The sequence below is a fragment of the Anopheles gambiae genome, chromosome 3 (genome assembly GCF_943734735.2).
Source record: "Anopheles gambiae chromosome 3, idAnoGambNW_F1_1, whole genome shotgun sequence".
NCBI classification, from domain to species: Eukaryota; Metazoa; Arthropoda; class Insecta; order Diptera; family Culicidae; genus Anopheles; species Anopheles gambiae.
The window spans coordinates 57043473-57067551 of record NC_064602.1 but is presented as its reverse complement, the minus strand read 5'-3'; the positions used below and the strand labels follow the sequence as shown (position 1 = coordinate 57067551).

The 24079-nt window shown below is 35.9% G+C and overlaps 1 protein-coding gene across 6 annotated transcripts in view; it reads left to right on the top strand.

Moving 5' to 3' along the window:
- The first annotated feature begins 271 nt into the window (after positions 1 to 271).
- The window catches only part of LOC133393520 (uncharacterized), a 233526-nt gene continuing 209718 nt past the window's right edge, over positions 272 to 24079 (top strand). Inside the window, exons 1-3 of one of the 6 annotated variants that reach the window (XM_061658753.1) lie at positions 312 to 492; positions 1073 to 1302; positions 1463 to 1607. The gene's annotated coding sequence lies outside the window, so the exon portion shown is untranslated. Of the gene's footprint in view, positions 493 to 1072; positions 1303 to 1333; positions 1608 to 24079 lie in introns of those variants that run through there. The other 5 variants (XM_061658756.1, XM_061658757.1, XM_061658752.1 and 2 more) reach the window with 5 other exon arrangements.

Genomic DNA, 24079 nt, shown 5'->3' with positions numbered 1-24079 from the left:
ACCTTAAGAAACTTTATCTCTATAGTGCTAATATTTCGAAACAGGGCGGCTTCCTTTTAATGAACAAGTTCAATATCGAAAAACTGAATTACGAAAATTCATTCCTTGTACATACGAGCATGCGCGTTACTTTCTGTATCTAAAATGAATCCTATGCATGAGCTAAAAAAATCGTAGATGCTCAGTCAAACATTGAGTTGTTGCCAAATAATCAGCTTCGGACATAGTTCATTTCAGCCGAAGCTTAAAATGTTTCACCGATTCACACCGGTTATTGGTTAGTTGTACGTTTGTTTGGTTCTTGGACATAATACTTCAGTTTCTTCCGTACTTGCAGCTGTTTAAGGTGTGTGTTAACTTCCTGAGAGCGTTTTAAGCGTTATAACAAGAGTTCATTTTGTTCAATATTTAGTGTAGGTTCAGCATACATTGAGGATAAAATATTTGTAGTATAAAAAAGTGAATATGTGGTGTAATACACATTAAATTGTGGTAAAGCATATGTTATTAGTCCTAACAAGTAGCATCAACAAAAATAGCTATAACATCGGTGTTACAAAATAATCAACTTGATGTTATGCATTATTAAAGTGGTCGTGTATAGTGTGTGAAATGTCTGCTAGTTCATGAACGATGAGTCGTGGCATTGTGTTGAATGTTATAAAATAATTCCTCCTGAACATCCTTTTCGGTGAGATGTTAAGTTTGTGTTTATTACAGAAAAACAAAGCCCAACCAAATCAAAGAAATTTATTAAAGAATTATTTGATAATACAAAAATAATTACAAATCTAAAAGTTTTTTGTTATGTGCCAAGTTAAAAAAAAACTTAAACCACTAGTATTGGAATTTTAATTGTAATTTTTTAAATGATTTTAAACAACATGAATTAAAATAGTGTAGCACTTGTTGTGTATTCTTTGTCATTAATTACATGTTTAGTAATATTTGATGCTTGTGAAGGAGCTTTCTGGTCAAAAGAGTGAATAAGCTAAAAACCCCGACACGATTTAAATAATACACGTTTAATTCATTATTTATTTCATGTTCTTTGTGTTTATAATAAGTGAAGTTTGAAATATGTTGTAAAATAATCACATCTAGCTGAATTCGACACTGTCCTGAGGATAAAATAATAGTGTTACACCATAAAAATAGTGTGATAAAGATCTGATATGAGAGCTGGAAAATGTGAGAAAATCTATCGGAAAGAAATCTAGTATTATTCAACATTGGTATCCGTGCGATTTTTTTTAAAGTGTTAACATAGTCTGATACAATGTATTTTGAGGCAATTGATAGGTTAGTAGGTCATTATTGCTACCTTTAGGGTTAGATTTTTTCCTTGGGTACAATATAGATTCAACATTTTGAACAAAGTGCCTTTTGCTCTATAGTGCTATTTATCAAACAATTCATCAATAGTCATACAATTTCATAAAATGTTCATTTTTATGTTTAGTGCGAAATGCGACAGAATGTAATTTCTGTTGCAATACATACGACAACCTCATAGTTCAAAGCGTAGTGAGTGATGGAACATATTTCAACATGTTTAAAAGGATTATTTTATTATAAAGTATTCCGTCAGTTGCTAGCTGATTAAGGTTAGTATTTAACATGCTATGCTTTTATGCACATTTCTCCACTTGTTTCAGATTTCTAGATTATGTTACAATTATTACAATTATGTTACGATTATTATGTAATTTATGTTACATACTATGTTACGTAGTTCAAGATACAATTGTACCTGAAGCATTTTTAGTCCATTAAAAAAGACCTTGATTTACACGACGATTGCATCCATTGAATGAATAAAGAGACATAACTAGTGCTAGCGCCCGATTCAAATGGTACGCAAATTTTATTGGCATGTTCTGCACACGTCTTCTTTTTTTTAATATATCATAAAGAAACAAAAGTCAAGACCAATGTGCCATTGAGTGAATTTGTAAAGTTTACATTGTTTTAAGACAAAAATTGTTCGTATTTTTGTTATTTGATATTGTTGGAATTATTGGAATCTTGGAGATATTGCTAGTTATTTGGTGAGAAAATTGTGTCTACAACTAAATCAACAACACTATCATTACGGAGATAGTTTTACATTCGCCATAAACCGGTGCCACTGTTCAACTATTAAAATAAATCTTTGCAGAATTGAAGTGCCATTCCCTTCCACTTATTAAAAAAAAACTGCTGGTTATTGTTGAGAAGTTGAAAAGATAATTTATATACTTTTATGATTTTACACCCTCTGAAGCACCTTGTTTACCGCTTTGTTTGAATCACCTAAATTTTTATCTGATTGATTATAGAGCTGATCTCAAGTCTTAACTTAAAGAATTATTAACAATACGACGCAGACAGTTGAAAAAGGCTGTAATCAATTCTTAACGTTATCTTAAAAAAAAAATTCATCTAAGTTTTCGGCCTTTTGCCTCCTAGCATACATGACAAAAATGGTGATTAAAACAAAATCCAGTCCTCTAAATCTTGCACTACCATCATCCTACTTTCCTGTGTAGCTGCATAATTGATTATTGATCCTGTGAATTCCCAAATCAATTATTTTCAAAAGGTTTTCATGGGTAGCAAACTTGCATGTGCTCTGCACCAATAATAATGTAATGAATCACCAATAGCTAAACAATAAATGTTAAATGTGGTATACTATACCTAGTTTACTAATTGAAATGAAATCACGTGTCTTGTCTGTCTGTTCTAGTTCTTGATATTTGAGACAGGAAAAGGCAGGAACGCAGCATAAAAAAATGTAGAAATTACACATAACGTCCTAAAAAATCGTGTGCGTCTTTTTGTTATCACGCAGCATAAAGGTGAACAATTTGTGGGAATATGTGATTATTTTTTCGACCTAATTTTCTCTACACAGTCTTACGATTTCAATTTTTGATTTGATTTGATTTCATATTATTATAATAAGGAAAAAAAATAAATATTTAATAACATAAAGAGTGATTCAAAGAAATATTAAAATATGAATGATTACTTTTTTCTTCACGTGTCATGAAATATTCTAAAGGAAAGGAATGAAACAATGTTATTATTCATACTTCATTTTCATAAGCTGTTAAATTTATATGAAATTATACTTTATAAAAAAAATAATTATTCAGTAAAATAATTGTTTGATTATTTTAGCTTGTTTATTAAAAAACCCTGTGTTAAAACCCTCTTATTATTGATGTACAACATCTTTGAGGAGTTATTGTTTTATTATTAAAGAAAAATCCCTCATAACTAGTTCCCCTGATAACAAAAATTTCCATAATAAGTTCAACAAATCTTCCAAATCTAAGTGCTCAACAAAAACCTCTTTTAAAAAGTAAAATCTTGCATAACGAGCAATATTATTTGCGTTCCTGGTAGATTTGTCGGTGCCGATGTGAAAATCAAGATAATGGTTGTTTAGCATTGATCATTTCTTTAATTTTTATTCTCGCTCAGGCAGATAAGAGTTTCGATACTAAGCATAATTTAATATACAAATATTGCAAGATGGAAAAGTGTTGTACACAAAAGCGTGTGATAAATTGACGAGTGTGTTTTGCACAGTTTTATGAATATACTTGTTCATGCAGGCGAGAGTTTCTTCAGCCAATTGCTGCCACTTGGAGGAGTTTCTAATTTTACTAATTTACTAAATTTTACTAGTAGACTAATTTTAGAAGAAAAAAAAAAATAGCAGGTACCGACACAAACCGACAAAAAATCGTTTCTGAAACGTGTTTTCTAAACATAAAGACTAAAACAATCGACCTTTTAAAAACACTTTTCAAAGAAAATGACACAATAAAAATTGGCAAATTAATGATGCATTACAAATATGTTCAAAATTATTAGTATTTTAAAGAAGTTTTCCATTTTTCTAAATGCATATATACCACAGTTGCAGTGCTGGGACCAATTATTTCACTTTTCATACAAATTATGGAAAAGTCCCTGCCGCATGAAGATTTTTTCGAATAACATGGTACTGGAACGGATTAAACTACCACGTTCGGCCTACCACGAGACCGGCTAATGCAGGGTTTTACTGTTTATAAAAAATACATTTTATGTTACCTTTTTTACATACAAAAATATAAATTGAACTGCTAAAGAAAAACAAATCGTCAACTCGTACCCGTCGTCAAACTCGTACCCCCCCTAATAAACCGTGCCATCATACGTAGGAATGACTATCCAGCAATGGGTAATCAATAAGTCTCTGAAAGCCAAGTCCACTTGTGGTATAGGGAGGCCTTGACCGATATCAGTTGTGGTGCCAAAGAAAAACAAGAAAAAAAATTTACTATGACTTATAATGAGTTATCAACTTAATTTCAGCTGATAGATATAAAACTCTAAATATTAAAATACTGCTAGGAAATGAAGAGCCCAGCCTCAAAAGAATTTATTTATGGGGGGTTTATATGCTAGTTAGTGCGATAGGTTTGTTCCTTCCTTCTATTTATCGTAAACGTCCTACGCGGACATGCCGGCCTATACAGATTTTCAAGACTTTATTCAATACCACGTAGCCGGATAGTCAGTCCTTAGTACGGGGGGACGGCACATTCCGGGCTTGAACCCATTATGGACGTGTTATTGAGTCGTTGGAGTTGACGGCTGTACCACGGGACCGCGATGGGTTTGTTATGATGGCTTATATGGTTGAAGCCGTTGAGATTGATACATTTTATTATTTAATATTTCAGTGCAAATGCGTTTGTGCGATAGTCATGTGTCCATTGTTTTGAGATATTGTGTTTATTGTTGACATAATTGAGAATCTTCTATCTGATATTTCTACAGCTAAGAAAATATGACAAATCCATATGGCGTTCGGAACAAGGAACATGTTGAGTATGTTGTAGAGAGTCGTTCATGTGTACGTTATATTTATAAGTTGGTGTACGTTAAAATGTGTTTCTATTCACAACAAATATATTACTGTTCTTCTTTTTTTATCCTAACAAAGTCTGGCTTCTTAATGAACATTACAGGGTTTTGAATCATATAAGGAAATAGTTAAATCAGTTGAGGGAATGTTGCAAATCGGTAGGAGAACATTGCAAGTATACTGTGGAAATTTTGCAATCATTTTGAAAGCATAGTGTGAAGCAGTCATACAGCCTGATGACAGCTCCACAGTATGCTTGCAAAATTCCCCGGTTGCAACATTACCCTATATGATTACAAATTTACACAGCATGCTTGCAACATTCTCCTACCGATTTGCAACATTCCTCTAACTGTTTGAACTATTCCCTTATGCTGTTACGTGTGTAACAGTATATGAACAGCTGTTAAGACTTTTCTAGAATTTACTTATTTAGATTTTATTGCACAGTTTAAAAATTAGTCTTTCTTCTGTCGCTTGACTTACCACTGCCTACTGCCTCGATGGCGCTTTTTGTTCAACAGCTGATCTGTGTTGATCCCGTTTGTCCCTGCTTAACGACCTTAGCTGAACTTATTGCTAATTGACCCTAAAATCGCCAATATAGTTGTCTCATATTAAGGGTTATCTTTCTTCCCTTGTCTGTCCAGCAGCGCCATCTAATGTTTTCATAATAAATTATTCGTGCTGTCCTTGACACCCACCTTGGCTAATCCGCACGAGGTCGATATTGTGCCAATACCTCATATGACTCGAAACCCTGTTTTTCATTAATCGGTTCATAGAAAGTTCGATTTAACATTATGAGCTTCATGACAAAAAATCAACAGTAAAACAATTTAAAGATGTAAGCTACGTAAAATATTAATGTTTTGTATTCAAATGTAATTTAAATATCATCCATTCAATTTCATACCAATCTTTACGAATAAACTAAAAAAATCTTTTTTGGTATATTGCTGTAATCAGTTAAAAATGATTAAGTTGAGTTGATGCATAAAATACTGCTCTACTGAAATGTCAAAGATGTTTTGTATGTAAGGCTAATCCCTATAGCAATACATACTGGCTGTTTTTGCTAAATAAAAAGTTAACGGAGCCTTACCTGTGTTGTTTTCGATGTACTCTAACAAGTATAAAAGTCGACAAACCCCTTTTACTCGAATGAATTTGCTTTTTTCAGTTCAATAGTCACACATGCATAGATTCTACGTCAAAACACAGATTATACGGATCGCATCATGGGTTCGTAAATCATAGGATGGTGCGTGTTTCTATGGACACATGCAAAATGGATAGGATATGCTAGAGCTTTCTTTTGCCAATGTTCCTTTTGTGAAAAAATACACTTTGCCATACTTTTTTGGGGTTCAGATTGTTGAAATATTTGTTCGATAACTAGCCTACACTTCTCACGCATGATTTGTTTTCAGACCCTTTCTTTTTTTACTTTTTTTGTGTCACTAGTTACCATTTGAGGCGGAATTATGTGGTATATTGTCCCTGTTACTCTGTGAGGGGGAGAGGTGGTGGTACATCAGAAAAAGTTGTTACTGTTACTCTTGAATAGCCGAATCGTATATTAAAGCTAGGATGATTGCTCAATATGTATAGATGTAACGGGAGAAGCTTTATCGTAAGAATTTATGTAATCAGACATTAGAAACATAGAAAATTTAAGTGTAAAAAATATTAAATGTTGTATATTGTATTCACATAAAACAATTAAATAATAAATATCTACTATATTTATAGTAATATTTATAGTAATATTCATTTATAGACTTACAGTCGCATTCAATTACTATTATGATTAATACACTAATATTGTGTCATACCCCAAACGACATGTTGATATTAACAAAATGGGGAACCGTTAGCGGTCTTGCGGACTGCCGTTTAAATGAAAATAAATTAAAAAATTGGAAAACATATTTTATATTACATTTTATTTATCATGTGTTATGATACTACCTTTAGTTATTAGCGAGAGTGTTACGTGGAAATATAAATTTATGTTGTCTGAATAGTTGTAGTTGTAAAAGCGTTGAATATGTTTATATAATTGAAAGTATTGGTAATCATATTTCATGAATACGTTAATTAATTTTGTTATTATTTAGTAGCGACGGTCCCAGCCGAAGTGCTTATTGATAGTCAGTTACATGAGGGTTTCAATCACTATTTACTACAATCAAATATCAAGGAATAATAAACAATATAGCTAACGTCAGTATGCAACAAAAGATATATATATATATATATATATATATATATATATATATATATATATATATATATATATATATATATATATATATATATATATATATATATATATATATATATATATATATATATATATATATATATATATATATATATATATATATATATATATATATAAATATATATAGAAGAAAATAATATATATCGCGCGCCCTCGCAAATCACTGTCAATTGCATGGCGGGATCCCGTTAAACATTTCGAGGGTTGAACACCTGAACTTTGACATTTTATTTTGCAAATATCCACAAAATTAGAACAAGTGATCTTTTCGATGAATTCCACCGAAAAAACTATAATTTATGAGAAAAATCAAAGATTATTTCATATACTATAAGATAATTATAACCCCGTAAAACATTGCTCGAAATATTAAGATATTTTAAAAATATTTTAAAAAATTTATTTTTTATTCATTAATTATTGTTTTGCTGTGTTATTTGTCGAAAACATCGCTGATTAAATTTTTGTGGATTTTTTCAAAATAAAATCTAAAAATTTAGGTGTTTAGTAAGCTATAATTTACAATATTATACCTGCTCTCGGGGTGTTATAATTATAACTGCTAAAACTACCCGTCAAACATTGCGAGGGTTGCGAGTAGTATCATCTGCTCGAGATCTTATGATATTTTAAATAATATTAATTTTTTATTCATAAATTATTTTTTTGTGGTGTTATTTGGCGAAAAGATCACTATTTCAATTTCTGTGGATTTTTTCAAAAAAAAATTGCAAAAATCCAGGTGTTTAGTATGCTACAAATCTCACTGTTATACCTGATCTAGAGGTGCTATAATTATAACTGCTAAAACTAGGGGCGAAAAAAATGCCTACCCAAGTGACATTTGCTCGAAATTGTTTTACCATATCTGCTCGATTAGTACTCGATACGCCTGAAATTGTGGATTTGTGTGTGATCAAGCGCCAAGATTTGGTGTGATCGTAAGTTAGACGTTCCTCTATCGATGGACGATGCCGTCGAGCTCATTTTTCATTCATAGCTATGGTTTTTTGATGAAAAACAAAAGCTAATTTTATGTGACGTTATTCTATAAAAATGGGTATTATTTAAGTATAAAATGGGTACATGACCAACTATAACGATAGGAAATATCGTTTCCGAGCGAATCTAGAAGAAAGTAACGAAAAAGTCGCATCACATTTCACAGGGCCATCACAGGGTACCCAACTGACATTTTATAGCACGATTAATCGGGAATTCGAGCAAATTCCCTTAAACTGGAGCCTTAAACTTCCCTTAAACTGCACCAGTTTAAGGGAATTTAGAAAAAGTCCTTTTAAATCAAATGTGATGCGGCTTTTTCGTTACTTTCTTCTAGATTCGCTCGGAAATGGTGTTTCCTATCGTTATAGTTGGTCATGTACCCATTTTATATTTTAAAAATACCCATTTTTTATAGAATAACGTCACACAAAATTAGTTTTTGTTTTTTATCAAAAAAACATAGCTATGAAGAAAAATGAGCTTGACGGCATTGTCCATTGATAGAGAAACGTCTAATTTACCAACACATCAAGTCTTGGCGCTTGCAACACACTTGATCACACACAAATTCACAATTTTAAGCGTATCGAGTACTAATCGAGCAGATATGGGAAAACAATTTCGAGCAAATGTCACTTGGGTAGGCTCGCAAGCTCTTTTATACGAGGGCTCTGGTGCTGTGAACTTGTATGGCGTGCGAGCCCTCACGCGCCCTCGCAAATAGCTGTCAATTGCATGGTTATTGCAGTTCGAAGTTGGAAAAAATACCCGAGTATCCGGTTGCCAACTTAAAGGTTAACCTTTTTTCCAACTTCGAACTGCAATAACTTTTGATCCATTGCTTTTATTGGCCTGAAATTTTCCGTAGCCTCCCAACTTTTAATTTCTGATTTTTGGTGTATAAATTGTAATTTTAAACAGCCTGTAAGTATTTTATTTTGATTTTTTTTTAACTTTACCACGTAAGTTGGCAACCAGCATACCCGGGTATTCCATACATTTTGTATGGAGAATGACGTTTCTCTTCTTCCTCTTTTCGTATTGTGCTCGAAAATAGTCAAATTCAAGCGATTCCAAATTTCAATTTGACCGTTATTTTTATAATAAAATGAAAAAAAAAACTTAATGAATAAATGAAATAGAAGAGAATATACGGTCGGCATTACTTGCTTACAGCATTAAAATATAGAAAGCATTGTTTACCTATGAAAATTGTTAATTTTTTGCATCAAAACGTGTGGAATACCCGGGTATGCCGGTTGCCAACTTACGTGTGTAAATCTGGTTGCCAACTCTACGGTTAATGCGAGGGCTCTGGGGCGGTGAACTTGTATGGCGTGCGAGCCCTGGCGAGCCCTCGCAAATCGCTGTCAATTGTATGGCGGGATCTGAATATCATCGATATTTTGTTTAAGAAGCGCGAAATAGGTACATAAATCAATTAGAATCATGCATTTTTGCATTATTATCATAGCAATGGGTCACAACGCATAGTTTGTTTACGCTTTTTAACGAACGTCAAATTTTGTCACTTTTTGTCAACTTTTATTTACCGTACCATGTCAGGTGTCAGTCATTTGGTCTCGAAACTTTAGAACACAGGAGAAAGAATGCTCAATGTATTTTCATGCATAAATTATTAAATGGGCTTATTGATGCACCTGAAATTTTAAATCTGATCAGCTTTTCTGCACCTACTAGGGATCTTAGAAGCAGGTCTTTAATCAGGATCCCATTTCGATCTTCTTCATTTGGCGCTAACGACCCTTTAATTAAAATGTGTGTCAGCTACAATAGACTTGAATCATCTACAGATTTTCATATCCCTGTTTCTCACCTTCGTCAGTTGTAAAGGGCTAGTGTTATTTATGTTTAAGTTGTTTACTAATTAAGAATTTGTATCTGTTATTTAGGCCTATTGCCCGATAACGTAAATAAATAAATAATAATAAATAATAATAATAAATTTTGTCAACTTTACTTCCTGGCTGCTCCAGGTTACAACATTTTGACAAAAACTCAAAAAAGTGACAAAAGCTCACGTTTTAAAAATTTGTCAGCATTTTGTCACTCTCATGGCCTTTCGCCTTTACAGAATACATTCTGTCCGTCAGATATGATTTCAACCAATCGATGACAAGAGGTGAAATACCAAGCTGTGCGAGCTTTGCAAGAAGGATGTTTGATTGTGATTGATCAAACGCAGCTTGGAAATCAGTGTACACTGTATCCATTTGATATTCCGATTCGAACGATATATGACATTCCGAAACGAAGTTGGTGGTTACGGATCGTTTAGGTACGAAACCATGTTGATCAACCGATATGTAATTGATACATGACATTACTAGGACGTCGTAGTTTATGATTTCCAAGATTTTTGCAAAAGTGCATAGAGATGTTATACCACGATTTTTTGCATCATTCTTAGGCTCTCTTTTAAGGATAGTTATCATCCATAAAAATTTCCACGGCTCAGGAAAGATTCCCATTTAAAGCGATGCTGTAAAAACAGTCTCTAGAGGAGCGAACAAAGCATCAGCGCCATTTTTCGCTACGATGGTCGGTATCCCATCGGGCCCCGGATTATATGAAGCTTTCAGTCGATTGATGGCATTACAGATGATATCACCGTTAATCTCGAAATCATTTAGCGAAACACAGAAAGCGTCAGAAGGTGTGTATTCCAAAGCAGCCTCAAGCAGCGAGGAGGTAGTAGTATCAACAGAATAAACGCTTTTGAATTTTTCAGCGAGTAGTTGACATATGTCGTAACGATTATCTGCATGTTTATCGTTCCAAACAAGATGATTAGGTGCGTCGCTGTCCTTTCGTTTATTGTGCATGAATTGCCAGAATAATGTTGGGCAATCGATAAACTGTGATTGTAGATTTTGTATGTAATCATTGTAGAGCAGTTTGTTCACTAGTATAAAATGGCTGGTAATGGTATTTAGCCAGAACTTGGCTTAGGCGATTTAGCCGATGGCAAACGAGTGCATTTATATCGGCGCTTGGCTATACCCGTCCGACTTTCTCATTTTTTTAATACCTACTTTGTTTCTAACTGACATGAAAGTGACTGTAAAAATTGCTATCAAAATGGCCAAAATGGCCAAACAAATAAGCAAATAAACAAATTAAAACATTTTCCGACCCGTATTCGCGTTGCCGAAAATAGGAGCACAGCCTGCCGAAAATAGGAACAAAACCAGTGTTTCAAAACCAACTTTCACGAATATCTCTAAAAAGTACATTTAAATCGGCAAATAAAAATAGCAAATAACATAATACGATAGTTTATCGTTCGAACTAATGTCACTTTCATGAAAAATAATAAAAATTAATTGTAAGTGTACCCGCAGTTTTAGTGAAACTGCTGCACTAACCTGCCCAATACTGGTACATTTACCATGTTTGAAATTCTTCACAAAAGAATCGCAGGAAGCTGCTTGAAATAAATGAAAAAATGGTGCATAATTTTTTTTTATTTCCTGGTTAAGATCCTGTTTGGTGGCCCGTTCTTACCTAGTAGGAATTAGCCCACATATGTCGTATTCTTTTACCAGTATATCGGGTGTTCCTAAGTGTGGTAACCTTGACCCGTTACTGTTCCTAATCTTCATTAATGAACTCTCAACGATCTTACCGGTTGGATCCTACTTGATGTACTCTGACCACATGTGATCCTATGTGTTTGAAAACTGTATTTTGTTTCATTGCACGCATAATATATACCTTTATCGTCTGGTATCCACTGACTGCCCGTTCCATCGACCAAACAGGACGTATAAAGCGTATATTCAAACGATACGCCATTAGATGCCATGGCAGAATAATGATCTAAAATCGCGTGCACATACTACTAAAGGCGGTGGTAACGCTTTTTCGCATGCGATTTTATCGGACGGTCTGTCAAATTTTTGTATGGGATTTGACAGATAACGTCGGACGACGAAATCGCACGTCCGACGTTATCGGTCAAATCCCATATAAATCGCGTCCGATAAAATCGCATCCGATGAGCGTTGCCACGGGCCTAAGTGTTAGTTACCAAGCATATAGAGTAAGAATAATTTGAGTAGATCGAAAGGTCCGAAAATTTCTGAGTAATTAATAAGAATAATAATAATAATAATAAACAGCGGCGACGAAGATGGTGATTCAGGCGATGATGACACTGGCGACGATGACAAAAATTGGGACTATTACGACATCGGAGACGCCGACGATGGGACTGACAACAATAATGAGGAAGCTTTGAAAGAGTATCACAACTCGGAGGCTGTTATCACTGGAACTAGCTGATGCTTTCTATGCAAATTGAGACGCTTTACAAGTACCCGGTAGAATTTTGTGGGCCATTCACGAATTACAGCTCTGCATTTGATAACCACGAGTTGCATAATTATTATAATATTGTCTCAATTGTTTAACATGAGCCCTCATTTCACGGTTTCCTTCTACTTTAACTCGATACATAACTCTCCCTATGCGATCAACTATAGTACCAAAAATCTAACTCCAGCTATTTCGATAATACATTTTAACAAATACAGAGTCATCTTTGTCATGCAGGAACAAGTTCTGCTTGTGGGCGTAATGGTTCCAAAAAGGTTCCGAAATAGCCAGCTCGTACTTTATAGCTGATTTGGGGCTGTTTAACGAAACATCGTTCCGATGTCGTACTTTGTGGGTGATTAAGAGATAGACGGTACTTTGTGGGAATATGAAGCTTTTTAAGAAGCACCTGGTACTCTCAGGAACCTTTTGGCTGATAAGCCTGATGTGTATGGTTCACAATGGAACTTGAAGGCTTGTTAAGAAAGCGTACCGAACTTGGTGGAACTTTATAGCTTTTTAATGCATGACATCGGTACGAGGTGGCACTTGTCAAAGTGTCAAAGACTGGTACCGTCAATCATCTCTTCGCTGCTGCCCAAGCTAGATAAGTTAATTGAAGAAGGAATATTGAGTGAAGTGATTGTGATTTTTTTTTAGTAAACTATGTAATATTATTTTGTTTTACATAAACATGCACATAAAAAAACACAAATCGTGTTGTTTATTTCATTGACGAAGCCTTGCTTGAAAATAAAACGCTAAAAAAAATAATCCCTGGCACCGTAGCATAAGGAAGCTGCTAAAGCGCTATTTGAAATATTTTTAAGCCGTTGAAACTGTTTTAACTGGTGCTGGGCCAAGTTTTGTTTATCAATTGAATTGATTGGGTGTTGATCAGACGTGTGTTGAGGTGAATCGAGCTTGCGGAAAGAAAAGGCATGTCGATATTTGCGAAAATGGTGCTTTCGTCTAATCAATTTGAAACGTGAACAGTTTGGTAAGTTGAAGGATATTTTTTGAACAAATGTGTGTTGTGCTAACCATAAACAATGTATCTTTTTCATGTGTGTATGAATCCTTGACAAGCGTGATCCTATCGAATAGCTTCAAGAACATCAAACGGCAACACAGATGGAGATCCATACAGTATGAAGATGAATACAGATGAAGATCCATACTTTATGGTGAGTATTTTATCGCACATCGATACCATTCGCAGCTGTTAGCAAATAAGTTAACCGACCGTTTTTCTTTTACCTATAGCTTTTGAAACAACGAAACAACTAAAGAAGACAGAAGGAAAAAGGTGGCTCATCTCGCACCTAAAAACGAAACAATGGGCATATGAAGTATCCCATTTCAAGGAGGGTTAGGAGATGTACGTTATGAATGGACCAAGCAAGTACAGGTAACTAAACGTCCAGTTGTAGAAGCCGAACGCAATAGAGTAGGAGAGAAGATGGACAGGCGCAACAGGCACCAAACAAAACAAAAAATGTACAAATAGAAAAAGAAGAACATGCATCGCGTAGCTGTGAATGAGAGTTTAAATAAAGAACGTACGGAAGTACTCCGGCAAGAAATTCAGTCTTAACAACCATCGAATTCTCTACTTTACTTTCCGAAATCAGCCAAGGACGTGTGTGATCCCTGAGCAAAGGGGAAACAAAATCGCAAGTCGATTAACGACTATATTCAGATGCTTGAGCATAATCATACATCGGCCTATGACTGGAAATGAAGTTGATTATGATAAAAAATTGATGACGATGATGATTTATACAAATGCATGTTCGACATCGCCCTTACAAAATTCATGCAAAATATTATAGAAAAAAGTGATTAATTCACATTGGCTTTTATAAGGTGTTAATTTTAGCAACAATGTCATAAACACAAGTACAACGCTGTCGTTTAAAAACGGTTTTACACTCATTCAATATCGAACTTATGAAATGTTTTACAAAAAAAGACCTGCGTCCTTCTTAGTTTGTTTGATGTTAACTACATATTGTTTATGTTTTCAAGTACCATGTTATGCAGGAAGAGGAATATTCAAAATATACCTACAAGTCCAATTCAACCTTTCAAACTGAGATGGATGCATTATGGGACAAACACATACACACTTATTTCTTTGAAGTGTTGAACAGAAATCCACATACTTAAACACACAACATTAGATTTTGATTTTATGGCACTCCTATCACACAATTTAAGACAAATATTTCCTGTAATTTTACGATCCACTTACGTTGATGAGATCAACGATAGCTTCAAATTGTTGCCACTGTGGCGCCGTTTCCTGGGTATAAACATTAGCGTCCAAGTACTGCAGGACTCATCATCTATAATTTATGAAACTCAAAAACCAGTGATTATCAACTTACATTTAAACATTTGATGGGAGATGAACAATCATTACGATCAACTGTACTCTGCCCTCATGAATGGAAGCAGTGCACAAGTTGAAGAATTTCGTGTTCTAAAAATTATTGCGATTGACAAAAATCTCATCGGACACACAACAGTATTTATGGACAGTTGAGTTGAAAACTTAGCAAAAATAAAATCAATTTTGCATTGTGTTCTTCTTCTTCATCTAATTGGCATAAACGTCGTACGAGGACATGCCGGCCTATACAGGCTTTCAAAACTTTATTCAATACCACATAGCCGCATAGTCAGTCCTTACTACGGGAGGACGGTCCATTCCGGGCTTGAACTCATTGCGGGCGTATTATTGAGTCGTTCGATTTGACAAATGTACCACGGGACCGCCCCATTTGTTTCGTGTATATTTGGTTAGGTTCAACTTAAATTCAGTTAATGTAGGCGGAACGGAAAGTTAGTAAAAATCAGTACCGGGTTGAACCTATTGATGGTAGTTTGTGCAAAGGAGGATAATCAGTTTTGTCAATGGAATTTGCTGCGACATTACAATGAATTTTTATTTGTGTGATGTAAAATAAATTTAAAATATGATAACAATTTCAGATATCCAGATAAGTTGATTTCTAAATATTGTTAATCAGTTAAATGAAAAAAAAAAAAGGTTTAGGAAGGTATTAGTCTAGAAAAGGAACCTGTTACACGATAGAACACGATGGGGCGATCCCGTGGTACAGTCATCAACTCGAACGACTCAATAACATGCCAATCATGGGTTCAAGCTTAGAATGGACCGTTTCCCCGTAGCAAGGATCAACTATCCGGCTGAGTAGGAATGAATTCAGTCTCGAAAGCCTGATACTCCGGCATGTCCACATAGGACGGTACGCCAAATAGAACATGCTAAAAACACTTTTGTGAAACCGAATGGCGAATTTGGCTCGAATCGAAATTCCGACTTTTTGAATGGGAAACATCAATAACACCAGCAACAGTAACTGTACAGACGACAAGGTAACTTCGCCATCTATCAAGCAGTATAAGAGCAATAAGTCTGCTGGCAGTGATGAGCTAGAGGCCAAGCTCTTCAATACAGGGCCGGTGAGGCTTACCGTCGAAATGGTTGGTGCATTCATGATTATAAGAATCTGGGAACAGAAATAACTGCTAGAAATTAGTGAACGCTGGGTTTCATTCACCCATGACATTTAAATTAAAAACAGACGACAAGCTGGAATGCTCGAATTTTCGTGCCATCACAGTCTTTAATGCAGCCTTCAAGATCCTGCCCCAGACCCTGTTCTGCACGTATGCGTCCCTAGCTGTAAATTTCGTCGGCAGCAACCAAGCAGGGTTTGTTGGAGGCAAATCCACCACTGACCTATTCATCGACTTCAGGCAGCATACAAAACCTTAGTCCGGTATGAGCTATAGAAAATCATGCAGCGGTACCACTTTCTTGGGAAGTTGATCTGGATGGTAGAAGCCACTGTGAGGTGCAGTGCAAGGAAAGAGTATCAAACTTGATGTCGGAATCGTTCGAATCGCACAGGTTACTGTTGACGAACACAGGTTCTGAGACAAGGTGACGGACTGTTCTGTATGCTCTTGAACATCGCCCTGAAAGGTGTCATTTTTTATGCAGCCGAAGAAATTGTTTCATGTTGAAAGTCTGTTTCATGGTTAATGTTTCATTATTAAGAAACAGCGAAGGTGTGTGAGGCGTATAAACGCAGGTGACTCAAATGCAAATCAACAATCATTGATCAGACTCAGACCAACTGGGGAGCAGTTTATTACTTGACGGCGACAGTCTCGAGGTCGTAGAGAAGTTCTTCTGTTTTGGTATGGTTGTTACCTCGAACAACAACATCAGCAGCAAATTCCGTGCAGGGGAATCGTGTATACCATGGGCTTCATCAACTGCTGATATCCAGAAGACTCAGCCTGCATGAAATGTGAGATATAACGCACATTGATTCGCCTGGTGGTCCTCTATGGACACGAGTCCTGGATCATTCGAGCGAAAGACGCAAAAGTTTGAGTGACGCATTTTCCAACCACTTTTGATGGTGTGTTCGAGCATGAAGTTTGGAGGAGAAGGATGAACAACGAGTTTGCTGTGCTGTACGGCAAACCGAGCATCCTGACGGTGGTGAAGGCTGACAGGATACGATCGCTGGGGCATGTTATGAGGACACCGAACTCATGTCTCGCCAAGAAGGGGTTGGTAATCTGGATCAGATAAAGTAAGTTTTGTCGGAGAATGGGTATCTACATGGTTGAGATGCTGCAACTAGGGACCAAACATCATGGAGAATTGTTGTTCAGGCCATGTAAGGACGATATGCTCGATCGTGAAAGAAAATATCGATAAAGATAGGAGAAACAGGACTGCATGTGAAGGTGTTTGAGTACAGTCTCGAGTGGTATAAAAACACTCGGGATTCTGTTGCAAAATCCTGTAACCGGGCCATCTTAAGCTAGTCTCCCTAAACAAAACGAAGTAAGAGGTGACGCTCACGTTACGCTCACGTTAGGCCTCGGGGCCACGGGGCTTTCTCAAGCTGAGAAAACATTCTCAAGCACTCATTTAAGTTTCTCAAGCACTCAAAACTTGTTCTCAGACGCGAGCTCGTGGCCGTCGTCAATTTTTCTTACTCTGAGAAACTGATAAAGCCACTCAAGTTTAATTTGGAGCTTTTAATATTAACATATTTATGTTTTTGATCGCATTTTTTTTAAACTTTTTCAATTATAAATGTGAATACATTTTCAAAAGTGATTATCGAAAAACAAATAGCACAATTGCTTATATTTCAGTTAGCCGATCGCTGCATCGTCAACTTTCTCAAAGATTCTCAAAGATTCTCAAAACCGATTTTGTTCCGATTCGACAAACGCTGAGAACGAGGATTTCTCAAAAGCACTCATGAGTGCTTGAGAAAATGAGCGCTGAGAATCCCCATGGCCCCGCGGCCTTATGCTCATAAGTGAAGCTTGCTCACTATAGGATCTTCCTGAATGATAGAGTTGTTCACTTTAGAACGATGTTGCTAACCAAGTATGGGTACTTGGATGATGTTTATTTCGTTGCGGAGTTTCCTTTCTTAGAGCCAACAAGCAATGGTAGAGTGATTGAATCATTGAGGTATTCAAATTGCAAGAAATCATGTATTTTTTATACCGTCACGTTGAAAGTGTATCAAAAATTATCAAAATATTCCCAGAGATTCTAAATAAGTTTGTGGTAGAGATTCTACTCCGTTCCATCCATTTGATCATGCGTATTTGTAGCATCCGATGTTTGACGGGGTATAACAGTGCGATTTGTAGCATACTAAACACCTGAATTTTGAAATTTTATTTTGCAAAAATTCACACAAATGGAAATAGTGATCTTTTCGACAAATAACACCGCAAAAAAATTAATTTAAGAATAAAAAATAAAGATTATTTGAAATACCTTAAGGTTTCGAGCAGATGATACTACTCGCAACCCTCGCAATGTTTGACGGGACACGTGTGGTCCAAAACAGCCAACACAAAACTACACAAAATTGATTCTAATGTTCAATGCTATGCTTGACATATATTATGTGTTACTCAATTGATTGTAAACTGGAAGCACGATCATAGAACCTTCGATGAATACCAATACCATGAATACAATTTGATTAATGATTCTCAAAATTGGCTGTTGAAACATCACTGTTGAATTATACTCGAAGGATACCTCTGAAGACACTCGATGTTTGGGAAAATTGAAGATGAAGAAGAAAATATCCTTGCCCTGATGTAATAATGGTCTATTGAATATGCGACGAGCAAAAGTATGCCTCTTAAGCTCGTCAAAAGAAAATCCTCTCCGACCTTTTTCTACAGCAAAGATTACTCCTTTACTTTAAGTGAAAGGAACAAACAATTGCTGACTGGTGCAAAATAATATATATATATATATATATATATATATATATATATATATATATATATATATATATATATATATATATATATATATATATATATGTATATATGTACATAAATATATATATGTATATATGTACATAAATATATATATATATATATATATATATATATATATATATATATTTATTATTTATTTATTTATTTATTTATATATCCAGGGCGTTCGGGATAATTTTCACAGTCACCTACGGAAAAAGAAATAAAAAATATATGGCAAAATTAATCATCGGAGAATTTGTTTTGTATTAGAAATAGTAGCTTACCATGTATTTTATTCATTTTATTCTAAATATCCGCCCTCGGCTTCTATTACGGTCTCCACCCGTCCCCGAAGCCGGGAACAAGCCCTGGCGACAGTTTCGCAGGGTAGAGCCCCGAAAACGGACCTGATTTTCGCCATCAGCTCCGCCTTGGTGTTGCTGGAGGTTCTGTTGGTGTCCCGATCCACCGCGCCCCAAACGAAATAATCCATTGGATTAAGATCCGGGGAGTTGTGAGGCCACACATTCGGCGCGGTGAAGTCGTTGAAATTGGCCACCAACCACTTTATCGTTTTAGAGGCTGTATGATACGGAGCGGAATCCTGCTGGAACACGTACGATCTGCCGTTGGCCACTCTCGTGATCCAAGGCTTCACGACGGTGTCCAGCATGGAAATGTACCCGTCCGCCATCTCCATCTCACGTGCCAACGGCCGAATTCCGTTCCCCGGATTTTCCATCACGCGCGCCTGGAGGTCAGCTAGGAAAACGTCGGTCCGCACGCAATCCCGCTGCTGAGAATGTGGTTTTCGTGCTGCCACCGCTTCGTCGTCGTCGCTGTTTTCTCCCAGCTCACTCCGGATCGCCTTCACCGTGTTCAGCGACTGCACGCACTGCATGATGTCGCGGTTGTTGCATCCGACGCGGATCATCATGATGCATGTGATCCGATTTCACAATGTACTCTTTTTTGGCATTTTTTTTATCACGGAATGTTTTCGCTGCTTGTTCCGTACACTTTTAGCTGTCGAATGACGTATTTATTGTTTTCCTATGCCAACTCGATCACCAGAGATAGATCGGGTGGTCGACCAGAGATTGATGACAAAAGTTATGAGCTAGAACGAGTCTCTAGGTAAGATTAAAAGGTAATAGACCTTCCAATTATTTCAAGCATAGGAAGATGTTTATATTACGATCGACAAACAACGTTTAGGACCAACGCATATCGTTTAAGCTACAATCTGACAATAACGTAACAATTTCGTAATCTGTTGTATGTTGAAAAATTAGAATACAGTGAACTATCTGTTATTTGAGGCTTCTCTAATTTGAAGCCCCCCATCCTTATTTGAATATTTTTCACAGTCCCTTCATTTTTAGTGCATTTTTTCCTCTAATTTAGAAAACCTCTGAATTATATACCCCTCTTAATTTTGTATGATGTTGCCATGGTTATTGAATGATGTATGCTCCAATCTGCAATGGTGTTCGCAGTTTCCTATAGCAACAGTCAAGGCTGCATACTAAATGTTCTGTCTCTATCTAGTTTGTATAGATTTTTCATTAACGTTCTATCTCTGTAATTTGAAATCTCTTAATTGGCAGTCCCATCGCCTCTCAAATAAGCGAGAGTTGACTGTATCTTTAAAAATAATTAAGCTTCTCCTCACTAGTTTACGATATTCCCTCAAATCAACTGTTACTATGATACAGTTAACTGTTTCTAATCTGAGATATCTTCAATTTGGAAACCCCCTCTTATTTGAAAATTTCCTTTATTTCCAGAACATTTCTGCCCGTCTTATTTAAAAAAACCTCTAAAATCTGTGTTCCATTTATTTGTGTATGTATTGCCATGATATATGTATGATATTGGTTATTGAATGATGTGTGCTCAAATCCACAATAGTGTTCGCAGTTTCTTAAGGAAACTATCAAGGCTGCATACTGAATATCCTACAGAGAAATCTCTCTAAAGCAGCGGTAGGCAAAATGCGGCCCACGGGCCAATAGCGACCCGCAGCAGTATTAAATCTGGCCCGCGAAAGGATTTGCCTGATTTTTAAAGATAGGAAAAAACTATTCGTACAAAAAGTTTCTGAAGAACTTTAAGCATGAAATTTAATTCCGTCATACTTGTTCATCCTTGATTATCATAATATGGATTGATGAACTAATCATTACTAGGGTTTTCAGAATTTCTGATAATGGGGCCCTTCACGATTCTAGTCAGTTTTTTTGTATGGAGTTTGACAGTTGGAGGCTGAAATCATGTAAACACTCCATACAAAATCACACAAAAAACTAACCTGCAATTTTCAGTCTAGATTATTCTAGCCACAAAGCTAGAATTAGATTCGAGTACCTGCTCGAAAACACGGTGTTGTTTACATTTACCCCAAGGTGCATTAAAGAGATCACGTGGTGGAATCTAGAACCAAAGTGTATGTAGTCCAGGTGGTCTCATAGCATTTTTTATAACCAATTTTGAACATCACTTTTTGACCGAACGAGTGAAAACTTATGCTCCAAAGGGCTTTCAGAAGGCTTGACGAATACTCAAAACACTCTTACAATCATCATTCAGAAGCAGAAGCGATAAAAATCAGCCTTCTAAATTCATACACCTTGGGATAAGCTCACCTGTATATTATACTCACTTAGATAGCTGCTCGTCAACTGCTATACAATGCAAACAGCTGACAGGCTGAAATTTCAGCCTACGAACTTACAACGGAAAGGGTCCCAATTTTGAGACATTTTCGTGACTCTTTCTTACGGGCATTGAACTTTATGGTTCGATAAGTGGACTCTACGGCACAATTTTTCGACTTGCTCATTCAAAGTACAATAAAGACTCGATTCAATATTTTTTATAATAACTTTACATGCGTCTTTTATCAGCTTAATTTTGTGGGTCTATGTATATAGTGCCATTGTAAAAATGATACTGTTCAGACACAGCCCTGTCATTTCATATCGTGCTTAACGAAACACGAACATTCTTCGTTCAGTTTCGAGTGTTTGGCTCGATCGAGTAGTTTATAAATAACAGTGAATGTCGCGAATAAACTCTCTCTTCCAATTTTGCTGCACAACGAATAACTGCTGGTAAATATTAAAGGTTTGAAAGTTACACCGAAACGCGGAAAATAAATTATCCGAAATAGTGAGATTAAACAGATACACTTTTGTAAATCATAAAATTCAAACCAGTTTCTATTCATCTGCGGAATCGATGTGTACAACATATTTTAGTGCTAAATTAATTGGCCTGCGGCTCTGATCATTTACACAATTTGGCCCTTTACCTCAAAAATGTGTCGAGCGCTGCTCTAAGGTGAATCTTCAAGGGACAGTAAGCTTAGAGAGATATTCATGTTGAGGAAAACTAATATAGGTGTTGCTATGAACTATCTTAGAAACCATGACAACAAACATAGCATCCTTGGACCAATATTTATGTAAATTATCACCTAAAAATTCAATTTAACGAATTTTGGCTACCCAATCCCGTATGCAGCTTGAAAGATATTCGTCTTAGGGAGACATTTATTTTAAAGAGACATAAAATGTATGTCACATTCCGGTCCCGTCATGATGTTCCTCTTAAAGAAATATTTCATCTTGAAGAGACTACATGATAGAGAGATTTCACTGTATCTCGTTCTAGTTTATATGAATGAGATTCTCTTTTAATTCTGTTTCAATTTCTGAAATTTTCAAATCCCTCTTATTTGGGAGTCCCATCGGATCTCAAATAAGAGAGAGTTGACTGTACTTGCTACATATGCCATCTTTGCGGTAACCTAACTAACGAGGATGAGTCTATATTTACATTTACATATTTACATTGCAAAAGCTGAATATTTTTCTTAAACTTCAAAATAGATAAAATGTATGGTGCTTAGTATTGAATCAACGATAAACGTCTGCTAAACTTCATCAAAGCTAAAATTTTCCATTACAAACATGGGAACATCTCCGGCAAAAACGAAAATATTATGATTTTATGAATGAATTGAATTATGGAATCAAATTTATTATGCATCAATCAATCTCAAAATTGATGAAGTATTTTTTCTTAGGCATGTTGTAGTATTATTGTGGGCAGTGGCGGATTTAACGGTACGCGGACGGAGCGGCCGCGGGGGACCCCGTCTATTTAGGGGGGGCCCGTGGATGGTAATTCCAGCATATACAACAATATGTGCAGTAGTCTCATCGAGAACTTCTGTGCCCAATAGGGGCCCCATGGACGAAGAAACTCACCCTTGGTGTTTGGTACTTGGTGTCTAAAAATGATATCGAGCTAGCCCTTGTTTTTTTTATCACATCGTTTCATAGACTTCAAAAAACGATCAAGTATAATTCGTAATTCGTTGTTAGGCAGTGCGTTTGTTGTATGAAACAACGATTTGTTTACAATTTGTGTTTATTGTTATGCCGTTCACAGCCGAACCGAAACGTCGCCGATTTGCCGTTACCAGAGGGAACAGAAAAAACATCGCCGCGCGAATCGAAAAACGGACATCGCGCGAGCGCCATGAGATCAAGTCAGAAAGCATAGGAAAGCGTACGTGAAATTTTTTAACAATCCGCCGCGAAATTTACTTTGCTACGTTGTAAGATTTTGAGCAATAAAGTAGTGCAGTAAACGACGAGTTAAAAGATCACGTTTTAAGTTTCAGTTGAACAACGAACTTTGCTTCTAGAACAGTGTTAGATCGTCGTCAAGAAGTTTGTGAGCTAGGCGTTACACTGGACTCTAGTTTAAATTTTAATTTACACGTTGACAACACTGTTAACAAGGCATACAAAATGCTTAAGTCTGTCTTAAGATGCCTTAAGTCTTAAGTCGTTGTTTACTTGTCTTGTGCGCTCGTGGGTAAAGTACTGCTCAGTACTTTGGTTCCCGAATTGTACTACGATGATTAACATAGAGGCAATACAACGGAAGTTTACAAGACTTGCTTTAAAATGCGACCAATTCAGAGGACTCACAACCATGCCAAGTTATCGCTCACGTTACCTTCTGCTTGGCCTACAGACGCTCGAGCACCGATTTAAGGTAAACAAATGTGTATTTGTTGCTAAAATATAAAAAAATAATGAATTAGACGTTGTCTATTAGAGAAGAGCAACATCTACGTGCCTTCGAAA